Here is a 10,358-nt window from a genome sequence, read left to right on the forward strand (position 1 = left end):
TGTATAATAATAATTCAGTAGGCCTGTTTTATTGTTTAGTCATATGCTGTAATAGTTTTGCATGTAGTCCTCAGACAGGCCATATATGATGGAAATGATGGTAGTTAACATGTGGTGTTACCGGTACATTGGATTGGAGCGTCAGTGTAGTACGGCGTTTGTAGACTCATGTCTATCTGTGGTGTTACTCTTCGTTGGTTGCTTGTCTTACATTTATTTGTAGTATGAGTGTTGAGCATGTACTTCAGCAATACGTTCATGTAAATCTATGGTCTTTATAACCATTGTAAATTTCCTTTTTTTTTTACAGTAAGATGTGGGAGGAGGGGGCACTTCAAGGGTGGTCACTCTGGGGATACACACTAATTCGGGGGTCGGCAACCCGCGGCTCTAGAGCCGCATGCGGCTCTTCAGCACCGCCCTAGTGGCTCCTGGAGCTTTTTCAAAAATGTTTGACCTTTTTTTTCCTTTTTTTCTTATTTTTTTCTTTTTTTTCTTCTTCTTTTTTCCTTTTTCTTCCTTTTTCCTTTCCTTTTTAATCTTGACATTTCCAATTTTTTCTAGAAATTTTGACTTTTTTCTCGGAATTTCGACTTTTTTCTCGACATTTTGACTTTTTTCTTGAGATTGTACTTCAACATTTATCTCGACATTTCAACATTTTTCTCGAAATTTCGACTCTTTTCTAGACATTTCGACTTTTTCTCGAAGTGCATAATGAAAAAAAATATTCCCCCAGTTATAACTAATATAGAAACATGCAGCATGTGTTGCCTTCATTCTAAGGCTTAAACAAGACTTTTCATTTTTTGCGGTTCCAGACATATCTGCTCTTTCAACATTTTGGATTGCCGACCCCTGCACTAAGTTAATCCGGGTCTGGTCCTAACCCTCCATTTTTTAAGTGGACCTCCTCATAAGAAAATTAAATTGTTTATCTTTCTATATAGTAGAAGAAAGATAGATAGAAAGACTTTATTTTTCATTGTATGTCAGACATGAAATGAAATATAGAACGCTTCTCCATTTTGTACCACAATAAATAAATGCCATAAATATAATAAAATAAGAACGAATAAAACAATTTAAAGATAGAAATAAAAGCAAGGCAGAGTAGAATATTCGGATTTCTGCTGGTTGAAGTGAGGCTCTGTAATCAACTGATTTTCAGAAGTTATTAAATATATTTGAGCTGATTTCAAACAGGAAATAAAACTTCACATCAAATATAATTTCTATATTATAAAAATGGAACGGAAATGAACATGCGAAAGTTCACTGGTGTTGCTGCAAGAACTTCAGGAAGAAGTGACCTGTAAATCCAAAAATCAAATGTTGGTTAATCTAATGTAGAAATAACCAATTGCTCTTTTGTGAAATAGGAACTGATGAAAGGAAATGATAAAATATTACTAGCAGTAGAATGACATTTACAGTGTCTGTATTCCTTGCTGTTGTATGATTTCACCAGGATTCTTTCTTATGGATTGGTGTGTGTACACAGACGGGGATGAACTGAGTATTTACCTGCGTCATGGTTTAAATATACACAAAAAAGGCAAGCTGGGTTGCACCCACAGCTTCTTCTCCAGTACGAAGTACTAGTACAAATATGAGCCTTGCTTTGTTATCTTGTGGTACTACGTTAAGTTGTTTGTTTTTGTCTTTTGACTTTCATTTAAAGAATATATATTTGAAAGAAATTTGTATCTCAGTTCATAGAGTGTATATGAATTTGAGTGCTTGATTGTGAAGCATGGCGACTGTATATATATATATATATATATATGTATACACACATTTCTTTTTTTTTTAGACCAAAAAGGTATAAGCTGAAGCCTCATGGCTTATTTTGCCTATCCTTTTCAACAAAAGGCAGACTACAGAAAAAGAAGAAAAAAAAAGATACTAATAAGAAGAAAACGAACGAATAAAACAAAGAAAATGAACAAAGAAGAGAAGAAAATAAATGTGGTCACTCACGATTGAGGACAGCATCATTTAGACGGTTGGATATTTAAGCAATAGCTTATCTTTTTTTTTTAAAGATTTTTTTGGGCTCTAGTGACCCTTTATTCAAGCTGCAGATATGAAAGGGGGTAGAGAGAGAGATCGGGGATGACATGCAGCAAAGGTGCGCAGGCCGGGATTGGAACCTGCGACCGCTGCAGGAGGACTGTAGCCTCAGTATATGAGCCGCTGCTTAACCCACTGCGCCACCGAGCGGCCCAGCAATAGTTTATCATAATAAATATATAGTTGGTAATAATTAAAGTATAGTTTCTGTTAGCGTATCAAGATAATTTATATTACTGTTCTATATTTATCTCTTATTTTAGATTTATAATTTTTTTTAAATTTGTAAATTGAGTTGCTTTTTTTTTAGCTCCTCATCCAGGCGGTTCCACAGTTTCACCTTCCACACTGATACTTGATATTTGATTTGTTCTTGGCCATTTCTGCTCAAAAATGCCCCTTAGGTTGTAGCTACTTTCACTCACCTGTTAGTTAGTTAGTTAGTTAGTTAGTTAGTTAGTTAGTTAGTTAGTTAGTTAGTTAGTTAGTTAATATTTACCTGGAACAACTCCAGGATACAGCGTGGGAGCATCTGGTTGTGCCTTGTACATTGTTATTGTTGCTGTCTTGAATTTGATTAAATGGTGTAGTTTTATGGTGTTTGACCGGATGAAAAGTGGATTTGTTGGTGCGTAGTATTCTGCATGGTTGACAATTCTGATTGCTTTTTTTTGGAGTAGAAATATTTGATAGTTGTTCCCCCATGATGGGATGAGGAAGTGATAACGTCTGAGCCAGTGAAGGCTGCAACCTAGGGCTGGGCGATATATCGAGATTTTAATATATATCGATATATTTTCAAACGCAATATGGTACAAGATAATATCGTTTATATCGATTATTTAAAAAAAAAAAAAGTTTTTTTTTTTTTTTTACGATTTTGTTATAGCTTATTTTGTGACAAATTGACTTGAAATGTTTTATTTGAGATTTGCACAAATGTTTTGTTATTTGCACAACTGTCAACCTCAGTGGAAAAGTCTGCCTGTTACTGTCTACATTGTATTAATTGCACAGTGTATTTTAATTTAATTGTTATGCAGGAAAGGGATATTTGTTTTATTTTATTCAAGAAGCATTTTTATTCTATATATGCAGGCAGTTTATTTTTATTTCATTTGTTTTATACATTTTGATATTGTGCAGACCTCTGTTAATAAAGGAACCTGTGTGACATTTGGCACGAGGCTTTGTATTAAAACTGACTGTTTTTTTAAGGGTTTGCCTCAGAAAAAATGAAGCTAACAGAGATGCTATGCTATAATGGTTTGGGGGAAACCCCAATTATGGCACAGAAAAAATATCGAGATATATATCGAGTATCGACATTCAGCTAGAAAATATAGAGATATGACTTTTGGTCCATATCGCCCAGCCCTACTGCAACCCATATTATAGTATATAGAATGTTCCTTTATATAAATGGATGATGATGGGATTGTGTTTGCAGATCCATGTTGCTTCCACACTGGATTCATATTTTTTGTTTTACTGCTTGAAAAACAAAAATGAAAAATAATTTTCTACCCAACCTTTACATTAGAGGCTAGTGGCTATTTTCCCCTAACAGGGGAAAATACTGATCTTTCTACAAAAATAGCGTGTTTTGTAAGAAATGTTTTTGGTTTTATTGTCGTGTTGTGGCAATATTGTTTCCAAAAAGGTTTCTTCTCTGAAATCTTCTCTGAAAAATGGAGTTTTATGTTGTCCTTAAAGAGACCCTAGACCACAGAAGGACACCTTTGAGAACCTTTGATTTCTGTTTTTTTTCCCCACTTTTCTTAATATAACAAATAACTATATAAGTCTGTGATGTGACGGTAAGGAAGCAGTGCACTGTATTTTTTATATATTTTTTGCTAACTATAGAGTTATTCCAGTGATTTTACTGAAACCACAAGAGCATCCTGCATAACAGTTATAAACTTTAACTGTGCGCTAACTTCCTGTGTTGACCTGGTCACCTGTGTGCAGCTTGACGGCTTTAACCTGACCTCACACCGCCACCGCTGATCATATGACTCAGATGCGATTAGAGGGAAATAACTCTCAACAATTGCTCAAAATGTGGGAGCAACATGGTCCCGTTGTGTGACGTATAATCCAGGTAGATGCTTTTTTTTGTCCCTCATTTCATTATTTATTTCCAAGAATTGTACATAAAAAATAAAAAAGGGTTTAGTAGAAAGGCCAGGTGACAGAATTCAAGAACATTTTAAAGTTCTGCAATCTCTTTCCCACTTACACTAAGAATGCCACCACATGACATGAATTAATTTAGAATTTATTAAAGGATAGCCCCTTGAGATGTAACATCTCATTTTCAAGGGGGTCCCAAGAAAACATACAATATTACAATAGAATCACATTACAGTACAGACATACATGACATCAAACAAACCCCCTCCCACACACAACCCCTACACACATAAGTCTATTTACAAAATAGGCTAATTAAATACCCGAAACAATGAGATAAATATAACATAACAGAGAGAAAAGAAAAAATAAATAAATAAAATAAATAAAAATAAATAAATAAAAAAAGGACTGGGGAAAGATTTTTCTTTTCATTATGCACTTGGAGAAAAAAGTCGAAATGTCGAGAAAAAAGTCGAAATGTCGAGAAAAAAGTCAAAATTTCGAGAAAAAAGTCAAAGTGTCACGATTAATGTTGAAGTACAATCTTGAGAAAAAAGTCGAAATGTTGAGAAAAAATTTGAAATGTCAAGAAAAAAGTCGAAATGTCAATAAAAAAATCCAAAATTTAAAGAAAAAAGTCGAAATGTTGAGGAAATAGTCAAAGTTTCGTGAAAAAAGTCGAAATGTCGAGAAAAAAAGTCGAAATGTCGAGATTAAAAAGGAAAGGAAAAAGGAAGAAAAAAAGAGAAAAAAAGGAAAAAAAGAAAAAAAAGAAGAAAAAAAGGGAAAAAAAGGAAAAAAAGAAAAAAAAGAAGAAAAAAAGGAAAAAAAAGGTCAAACATTTTTGAAAAAGCTCCAGGAGCCACTAGGGCTGCAACATAACAGAGAGAAAAGAAAAAATAAATCAATAAAATAAATAAAAATAAATAAATAGAAAAAAGGACACAAAATACATTATTAAATTAAAAACATAGGCAATTTGTTTTAAGATGAGAATATAATGCCAACTTAAAACAATGAAAAGAGGTAATAGAACGCAAAAAGAGGGGAAGATTATTCCAATCTGATGGAGCTTTAAAATAAAATGATCTTTTACCAACCTCTTTTGAAATTCTAGGAACAAAGAAAAAAGGAACATTCTTATGTCTGAGTGAGTATGGAGAGGTCTTTAAAATATGGAGGACAGTGAATGACTTTCTAGCGTCCTGGTTTGGAGAGTTTTGTGTGACATGATGGACAAATAATTGCCATGAGGAAAACACACCTGAAAAACCGGTCTGAGTGTTTATCCATACACAAAGCCAGTTCACCCTTGAATGGGTTAAAAAAAAAGAAAAAAAAAGCCTAAACAATGTCAGAAGAAAGGAGAAAATGTAGTTGGACAATGACAATTCTGCTTATATGTATGTATGTATACTAGGAGTGAATGCTATCTCCTCTGGCAGCTGTCAACATCTGTGTGGTTTTTGTGTGACTCTCGTGAGATTTTCAGATGTGTTTTGAGGATGTGAGTGTCCTGTGAGGATGGAGTTTATTATGACATCCTGGCTCGGACACAAAACATGACAACAGTGTGACACATCGGATACAAAATAGTGTCCCTCTAGATATTTCTCAAAGATTGGGCCTGTGCCATCCCAGAGATGCTTCCCATCAGTTTTCACTCCACTGCTTCTGTCTTCTTCTTCTTGTTCTTCTCTCTAAAGTCTCTCTTTTTTTAATAAAAGTTTTCATGGAGAATGAAGTCTGGAGACAGAGGACATTTTTCTTTTTCCAAATTGAAGACTTATGATATGGATAATCATCAATGGAAATGTCAAACATGTTAAATGTGAGTGTACTGCCAGAAGATTGTCTTCTAATACGAGCTTCTCATTTAAGGTGTCGCCACAGCAGATCCCCTGCTTCCATTTGACCTGTTTCCATCTTCATTTGTCCCACCAGCAAACTGCATATCCTGTTTACCACAACCAGGTCTTCCCTGTCCCAGGCAGCTCCATCTCCAACCCCCTTCTACCTGTGTATTCACTATCCCCAGTACTCCAGTTGTGAAAATAAATCAGGGGGGATGGTGGATTTTATCATATGGGGACAGATCATTTGTGCTGATTATAAATAATATAATATATTACAAATAATAGCAGTGACCAAAACACCTGCAGAAATACTGCAGGAATGACATAGCAGCAGTTAAATGCAGCCTTCTGTAAGCTTGAAATATCCACTGGGCTTACATCAAATACATCAAAACACAACAATAAAAAACACTTTTCTGAACTTATCAATATGACTCTGTCCTTCACAGGATAAGTAACATGGATCACTGCAAAAACTCACAATCTTAACAAGAATATTTGTCTTATTTCTAGTTAAAATGTCTCATTTTAGTAAAAAAATCTCATTACACTTAAAACAAGACTCATCACTGGAAAAAACAACAATTTTCACCTGTTTCAAGTAGATTTTTACTTAAAATAAGTAGAAAAATCTGCCAGTGGAACAAGATTTTTTTGCTTGTAATGAGAAGATAAATCTTGTCCCACTGACAGATTTTCCTACTTATTTCAGGTGAAAATTGTCAAATAAGTTATTTTTCTGGTGTTATTTTTCTGGTGATGACTCTAAATGTTGAAATAGCAGTAAAACCACATTCATTGATGAAATGACATAAGGGATGGAAAGGAGGGATGGCAGTTTTACAGGGGGGATGATTTTGATTGTTTTTATTTCAGAAGGGGATGCCATCCCCCCTCATCCCCCCTCAACTCCAGTACTGACTATCCCTCCTCCTTATGTGTCCGAGCATCTCAATCCAGCCCTGAGATGTGTGTTCATGCTTTAATTCTATCCATCCTTGTCACTCCCTAAGAAAATGATTGTATTCTTAACTGTCACCTCCAGCTCTGCTTCCTGTCTCTTAGTCAGTGTTCCCATCATCTCCATAGAGGGGATGGTTTCAATACTGGTTTGTAAAGCTGTCTCTTTCCTGCCACTGCTACTCTTCTATCACAGATCACTTTAGGCAAATCTTCCCCAACCCATTTCAGCTCTGCCTGCACTTTTCTTCTTCACCTCTTGTCCAAACTTTCCATTGTTCTGCACAGCTCAGCTAAAGTATTTACATATTTAGCTTCACATTTATTTTCACTCGCTGATTACTTTAATTGTCACTATCTGCTTGTTTAAACCGAGGGTCGGCAACCCGCGGCTCTAGAGCTCTTTAGTGCCGCCCTAGTGGCTCCCTGGAACTTTTTCAAAAATGTTTGACCTTTTTTTTTTCTTTTTTTCTTTTTCCTTTTTCCTTTCCTTTTTAATCTCGACATTCCGACTTTTTTTCTCGAAATCTTGACTTTTTCCTCGACATTTCCACTTTTTTCCACGAAATTTTGACTTTTTTTCTCGACATTGACATTTTTCTCATGATTGTATTTCAACATTAATCTTGACATTTTGACTTTTTTCTCAAAATTTTGACTTTTTTCTCAACATTTCGACTTTTTTCTCGAAGTACATACAGTAATGAAAAAAAAAAAATCCTCCCCCTAGCATGTGTTGCCTTCATTCATTCTAAAGCTTATACAAGACTTTTCATTTTTTTGCGGCTCCAGACATATTTGTTTTTTGCGTTTTTGGTCCAATATGGCTCTTTCAACATTTTGGGTTGCCGACCCCTGCTCTAAACAAACCTGGTTAGTATTATGTCTTAAAAACCATTTGTAGCAGAGCGAGTGCTACGGGGCCCGACCGACAGGATAGAGGAGGACATGGAGTTTTGTGCAGAACCCTTTTATTCACTCCACACACCGCCACACGTGCACAAGCACCACACAGGTCAGCAGATCCAGCTTTAGGCCACGTTTACACGTAGCCGGGTATTTACAAAAACGGATATTTTCCCCTCTCCGTTTTCAAAAATATCCTCGTTTACACGGACTCGCATGAAAACGCTGGTAACGTCATGCCAGCCAATCAGAATCCTGGAAAAAACATCAACAAATGACACGTGTAACTTCCAGTTAAGGCTGATTTATGGTTCCGCGTTACACCAACGCAGAGCCTACGGCGTAGGGTACGCGGCGACGCACACCGTACGGCGCGCATCGCCGCGTACCCTACGCCGTAGGCTCTGCGTCGATTTAACGCGGGACCTGTCACGGCTCAGACAGGACAGAGAACCCACATGCACAACACCAGGCAGAATCAGAGTCCAAGAGGCTTTATTCGGGTCCAAGGCAGGCAGGGGTCAAAACCGGGCAGACAGGCAGATCAGGCAAACAAGTCCAAGGGGACAGGCAAAAATCAAAAACCGAGAGTCATACCGGGAGTCATGCAGGGTTACAGGCAGGCAGGCAGGAACAGGACAGAAATCAGGAAGGCTGGAAAGCGAGGCAAAAGCACACGACAATCTGGCAACAGGTATGAGGGAATGGGCAGGTTTAAGAAGGGGAAACTGATGAGGGAAACCAGGTGTGGAGCTGGGCCAGGGAAGCACAGGTGAAGGGAATGAGGCTGATGAGGGTGGCAGGATCCAGATGACAGGAGAGTGAGTTAAACAGTAAAAAAAACCTATCCTACACTGTGAAACTGTGACAGAACCCCCCCCTCAAGGGACAGATTCCAGATGTCCCAAAACCACCCACCCAGGGTGGGAGGAGGGGGTCCGGAGGAGGGCCCCGGCCAACAAACGGCCAAAGCTCCGGGGGCCGTCCTCGGTGCCGGGCAGACCGGTGAGGCAGTTCGGGGGGTCGCCCTTGGGGCATAACAGGCGGATCCGGGGGTCGGTCTCGGGGCTTGGCAGGCTGGTCAGGGGGTCGGTCTGGGGGCTTGGCAGGCTGGTCAGGGGGTCGGTCTGGGGGCTTGGCAGGCGGGTCAGGGGGTCGGTCTGGGGGCTTGGCAGGCGGGTCAGGGGGTCGGTCTGGGGGCTTGGCAGGCGGGTCAGGGGGTCGGTCTGGGGGCTTGGCATGCTGGTCAGGGGGTCGGTCTCGGGGCTTGGCAGGCGGGTCAGGGGGTCGGTCTCGGGGCTTGGCAGGCGGGTCCGGGGGTCGGTCTCGGGGCTTGGCAGGCGGATCCGGGGGTCGGTCTCGGGGCTTGGCAGGCGGATCCGGGGGTCGGTCTCGGGGCTTGGCAGGCGGGTCAGGGGGTCGGTCTCGGGGCTTGGCAGGCGGGTCAGGGGGTCGGTCTCGGGGCTTGGCAGGCGGGTCAGGGGGTCGGTCTCGGGGCTTGGCAGGCGGGTCAGGGGGTCGGTCTCGGGGCTTGGCAGGCGGGTCAGGGGGTCGGTCTCGGGGCTTGGCAGGCGGGTCAGGGGGTCGGTCTCGGGGCTTGGCAGGCTGGTCAGGGGGTCGGTCTGGGACTGCGGCAGGCTGGTCAGGGGGTCGGTCTGGGACTGCGGCAGGCTGGTCAGGGGGTCGGTCTGGGACTGCGGCAGGCTGGTCAGGGGGTCGGTCTGGGACTGCGGCAGGCTGGTCAGGGGGTCGGTCTGGGACTGCGGCAGGCTGGTCAGGGGGTCGGTCTGGGACTGCGGCAGGCTGGTCAGGGGGTCGGTCTGGGACTGCGGCAGGCTGGTCAGGGGGTCGGTCTGGGAGTGTGGCAGACTGGTCAGGGGGTCGGTCTGGGACTGCGGCAGGCTGGTCAGGGGGTCGGTCTGGGACTGCGGCAGGCTGGTCAGGGGGTCGGTCTGGGACTGCGGCAGGCTGGTCAGGGGGTCGGTCTGGGACTGCGGCAGATCCACCCAGGATCGCCTCAGGAACAAGAGTCGGGGCAGACAGGAGGCGGGGAGCCGGAGTCGGGGCAGACAGGAGGCGAGGAGCCGGAGTCGGGGCAGACAGGAGGCGGGGGGCCGGAACAGGGGCAGACAGGATGCGGGGGGCCGGAACAGGGGCAGACAGGATGCGGGGGGCCGGAACAGGGGCAGACAGGATGCGGGGGGCCGGAACAGGAGCAGACAGGATGCGGGGGGCCGGAACAGGGGCAGACAGGATGCGGGGGGCCGGAGCAGGAGCTGGAGCTGGAACAGGAGCCGGAGCAGCAGCTGGAACAGGAGCCGGAGCCGGAGCAGGAGCTGGAGCCGGAACAAGCTGGGGCTGGCGCTGACGCCGTCGTCGTTGCCTGCCCTGAAGGCTCCTGGGCCCACCCAGAGCCAG

Source organism: Cololabis saira, chromosome 20 (genome assembly GCF_033807715.1).
Source record: "Cololabis saira isolate AMF1-May2022 chromosome 20, fColSai1.1, whole genome shotgun sequence".
NCBI classification, from domain to species: domain Eukaryota; kingdom Metazoa; phylum Chordata; class Actinopteri; order Beloniformes; family Belonidae; genus Cololabis; species Cololabis saira.